We start from the raw sequence: 5172 nt of genomic DNA on the forward strand, positions 1-5172 counted from the left end.
AGAACCATGGGTCTATTCAAGGGGTTCCTTTTCCCTTTCTTTCAGTCAATTTGGGAACCTGACAAGCACTAAAAATGTACAGACCACAGAGGCTTGTATAAAACAAAAATTTCAGTAAGATAAAGAAAAAAATTCTAGGCCCTCATGGGCCCAAAGGGAAAAAATTTGATGAAAGGACAGAATTTTAAAGACATCATGAAAGGAAAACATTCTATGGAAAAATTTTATGTAAATTTTGTGAGGAAATGCGCTAGGAAGAGAGGGGTGTGGGGAAAAATTTTCCAAATTTTTTTTCTGTTTTCTGTGATCATTTTCTTTTTTCCTCACTCCTGGTTGGGGTTTTTTAATTTTGGTTCCTCGTCAAAGTTTTTTATTTAAAAACCTTTCAATCTTTAGTGTCACAAAGTGAGATCTTAACACTGCCGGGCCGAAAGGACTATTGAATGAAAAAAATATGTCGTCCAAAATTTTTTGGGATGAACAAAACCCAAAAAACCCCCACTACCCCCTCTTTTAACCAACTGTATAATAATTTGTAATAAAAAATTTGTAGAAAGTAATTAATTTTTTTTACCTTTTAAAATAATTTTTCTTTTTTTTTATAGTTTCCTTTCCCTTTGGTTTTTTGGGTTTTTTTTTAAACATTTTGATTGTTTTGAAAAACCTTCCCTTTTTCCCCCGGGGAAAAAAACGTAAAAAAGTCCGCCCTTTTCCTAAATTTAAGATTTAAGTTTTCATCATCTAAAGACAACTTAAAATGGGGGCCTTTTTTTTTTTCAAGGTTTACTCTTTTTATACATGTCCCCATAAATTAAGGCCACATTAAAAAGCATAAACACTTTAAATATGTTAAGGTTACTCTTCGGCTTTAGTTGGAAATTGTTCAAAATATTTAAAAGCTGTACCATTCGCACATCACAACTGCTTTAAAACCGGGTTTGCCCGTTCCAAAACAAACAGAAAAAAATTTCAGCAAAAAAAAACAACAAAAACAAAAGCGGTAAAAAAGTTCTTAATTTCCCTTTCCCTTTGGTAAACAAAAGGGTTTAAAAAAAAATAAAATACTAACATACATACAGACACCCTTCTGGACAATTGAAATTGGCCGTTAACGTTAAATTTGGGCCCCCTAGTTAGCTCCCCACCTTTTCCCCGTTTGCAAACACAACGTTATCTCCCACGGCCCCCGTTTTAAATTTTGGCGTCAATTCAAATTGTGGACAAAGCAAATTGAAAGGGAAAAAACCAAACAAAAGTTAGGAAAAACCCCTTGTCAATTTTCCCCCAAATTTGAAAAAAAAAAAATCTCGACAGCACACCCCGGGCTACCCCCTTCAGACTTTGGGTTTGCCGTTTGGGCCCCAAAGAAACCCCAAAAAAAAGAAAAAAAAATTTTTCCCTAATACTTTCATCATTGGGGTATTTAAAACCACAAGTAGCGCTGTTAATAGGTTTTCCCGCTGACCATTTTTGTAACCCCAGATGGAAATAAAGATAAAAAATCACCGCACATGATTTAAAATAACCGTGACCAAAAAAATTGATTTTAAAAAAATGTTATGAGGCTTTAAAAAAACCTTTACACACCGGTTTTTGGGAGCAAAAGTTGGTCCTAGGTTTTTTGTATTGGGTTTTTGCGGAACAGTACAGACGCACGTCGACTAAAATGCGCGCAGATGGGGTAAACCCTTCCCTCCATACGTAGTTCCGTGCATGCCCCCCGCACATACAAAAGAAACGAAGGATGAAAACCCGGGCGAAACGTCCCTGGGGTACTTTCCTTTGATGATGTCCTCAATTGTTTTCCCTTTTATGATGATGGCATGAAATGTTTTTCCCTTGGGTCATGATGGCAAAAGAACTTTCCTTTTTAACCTTTTTTGAAAGTTTGGGTTTTTTACAAACCTAGGTGGGTCCGTAGATTCCGGGTTTGACTTTCCCAAAATGAAAGCAAGCGAGACAACAAACACGGGGGTCCCTTTTTGAGGTGGTAAGGTGTCTGTCCAAAACGGTAAAATAAAGTGGTCAAAAACAAAAATTGCATGTATTATGAAAGATGGAAATTTCCTGTGTCCCCTATGAAAAGGAAGGGGTTTCAGAACCGGGATTCCCGGCAGGGCCCCCCATCCAATACTAACCACGCCCGACCCTTCTAAAAAAATTCCCCAGATCAGATAAACTGGGTGGTTCAGTGTGGTATGCCCTTAACCATTTTGTCATCACAAAGCAGTATAAAATAAATGGTCAAAAATGATCATTGCATGGAAATTTTGATGATGTAAATGTTACCATTTCTCCTGAAACAAAAAGAAAGGCTTACATCACCTAGGATTCCCAGGGGGTCTCCCCCTCCAATACTAACCAAACCCCCAACCCTGCTTTTTGCTTTTCCCAGATCAGACGAGATTGGGCCCTGGGTTCCCGGTTGGTATGGGGCCCAAACGATATGAAATGTTTCAAAGCAGTTTTATATAAGTGGCAAAATGATCATTTAAAGTATTTTTGATATGAAATTTGGGACCCTGTCTCCGGGTGAAAATAAAAGCTTACAGCCCTAGTATTTCCCCCCAAAAAGGGCTCCCATCCAAGTACAAAACCCGGCCCACACTGCTTAGATTCCGAGATCAGACGAATCGGGGGGTGGACAGGTTGGTAGGGCCCTAAGCAACGTCCCAAAATTTTTCAAAGCAGTAATATAAGTTGTAAAAATGATCATTGTTATTTTGAGATGTAAATTTTTCCATGTCCCCCCGAAGAAAATGGAAGGCTTACACACCTAGTAATTTCCCCGGGGGCTCCACCCTCCCCAAATACAAAACCCGGCCCCCAAAACTTTCTTAGCTTCCAAGATCATACTGTTTAAAGGGTTTGGTTAAAGGCCGTAAGCAATGTCCCAAAAGTTACTTAAGCATATATAAAAGTGGGGGGGAAAAAAAAAGATCAATTGCTTGTATTTTGATGATGTAAATGTTACCATGTCTCCCCGAGGAAAAAAGAAAACTTTCCCGCACCCCGGTTTTTCCCCGGCGGTTTTCCCCCCAAATACCCAACCAGGCCCACACTGGGGTTGGGTTCCGAGATCAAAAAGTGTTCAGGGGGGGTATGGGGGTAAGCAACGTTTACTGTCACAAACGCATAGATATAAGTGGCAAAAAACATCAATTTCATGAATTTTTGTTTTTGGGGCGAAAACTTCACAATGTTTCAGTCCGCCAGGAAGTTTGAGTCAGAATGTAACAGGTAGTTTTGAATCAGAGACAAAAACAAGGCGACACGGTCCAACCAGGGTTTGGATGTGATTTGTGTTTAAACTGAACACTGCCTGAGATTGGCTTATCTTGAAAGGCCTACTGCATCTTAGCCAAATCATCATCACCTATGCGGGACGTCCCAGCTGTTTGAGCATGTCAATTTCATTCAGAATGTTAATAGGTTCCAGCTAGACCATTATGTACCTCAGAGGGAAATATGATAAAGAATCAGCCGCACATGATTAAACTACACGTGACACAAACATATTGAATATACAATGTGGATGAGGCTTAAACAAACCTTTACACACAGTTATGGGAGCATGTTGGTCTAATTTTTGTGTATTGTTTTGGCGCACGTACAGACGCACGTGCGACTACATGCGCGCACAATGAGTAACGTTACATCCATACGTAGTTCCGTGCATGCTCACGCACATACAAAAGAAACGATGGATGAAACAGGGCGATGACGTCATGGGATGTCTTCCTTTGATGATGTCCTCAATTGTTTTCCTTTGATGATGTCCTCAATTGTTTTCCTTTGATGATGATGTCATGAAATGTTTTCCTTTGATCTCATTGAAAGTTTGTTTTTATACAAACCTAGGTGGGTCCGTAGATCTGTTAGACTTTCAAACTGAAAGCAAGCGAGACAAGCAAACACGGGCGTCTTACGAGATGGTATGGTGTCAGTCACAAAAGCGGTACATATAAGTGGTCAAAATCAATATTGCATGTATTATGATGATGGAAATGTTCCTGTGTCCACTGATGAAAATGAAAGGCTTACAGGACCTGGGCGTGTTCAGGGTGGTATGGCCGTAAGCAATGTCAAACATCACTAAAGCAGTATATATAAGTGGTCAAAATGATCATTGCATGTATTTTGATGATGTAAATGTTACCATGTCTCCTGATGAGAATGAAAAGCTTACAGCACCTGGTATTCCCAGGCGGTCTCCCATCCAAGTACTAACCAGGCCCAACCATGCTTAGGTTCCGAGATCAGACGAGATCGGGATTGTTCAGGTTGGTATTGCCGTAAGCAACGTCAATTGTCACTAAAGCAGTATATATATATAAGTGATCAAAATGATCATTGCATGTATTTTGATGATGCAAATGTTACCATGTCTCCTGATGAGAATGAAGAGCTTACAGCACCTGGTATTCCCAGGCGGTTCTCCCATCCAAATACTAACCAAGCCGAGCTCAGACGAGATCGGGCTTGTTCAGGTTGGTATGGCCGTAAACAACGTCACATGTCACTAAAGCAGTATATATAAGTGATCAAAATGATCATTGCATGAATTTTGATGATGTAAATGTTACCATGTCTCCTGATTTAAAATGAAAAGCTTACAGCACCTGGTAAATTTCCCAGGCGGTCTCCCATCCAGTACTAACCAGGCCCTACACTTCTTAACTTCCGAGATCAGACGAGATCAGGCGGTTCAGGGTGGTATGGCCGTAAGTAAATGGGAACTGTCCCCAAACGTAGTATATATAAAGTGGTCAAAATCATCATTGCATGAATTTTGTTTTGAGCTGAAGCTTCTACATTGATACAACCTGCCAGGAAGTAGAGTCAGAATGTAACAGGTAGATATGAATCAGAGACAAAAACAAGGCGACAAGGTCCAACCAGGGTTTTGGTGTGATTTGTGTTAAAACTGAACACTGCCTGAGATTGGCTTATCATGAAAGGCCTATTGCACCTTAGCCAATCATCATCACCTATGCGGATGTTGCAGCTGTTTCAGCATGTCAATTTCAGCATATCAATTTCAACTTTTGCCTGTCTGAAAATTGCCGGACAGCTCTTGTTGACTTTGGACCCCCACTTTCTCGTTGGTTTTTGCAGCATTTGGTAACAAATTCAAAGCCGCCCTCTCTGAGGAAAGATTGCACTTTCAGG

The 5172-nt window shown here is 40.0% G+C and overlaps 1 non-coding gene and 1 pseudogene across 1 annotated transcript; both read right to left on the reverse strand.

Moving 5' to 3' along the window:
- Positions 1 to 4182: 4182 nt before the first annotated feature.
- LOC125003131 lies at positions 4183 to 4301 on the reverse strand. The gene has a single exon (XR_007111998.1). It is a non-coding gene; the product is annotated as a 5S ribosomal RNA (ribosomal RNA).
- A 309-nt stretch (positions 4302 to 4610) lies between these two features.
- LOC125002297 lies at positions 4611 to 4730 on the reverse strand (annotated as a pseudogene).
- Positions 4731 to 5172: the final 442 nt, after the last annotated feature.

The sequence above is a fragment of the Mugil cephalus genome, chromosome 23 (genome assembly GCF_022458985.1).
Source record: "Mugil cephalus isolate CIBA_MC_2020 chromosome 23, CIBA_Mcephalus_1.1, whole genome shotgun sequence".
Classification (NCBI taxonomy): domain Eukaryota; kingdom Metazoa; phylum Chordata; class Actinopteri; order Mugiliformes; family Mugilidae; genus Mugil; species Mugil cephalus.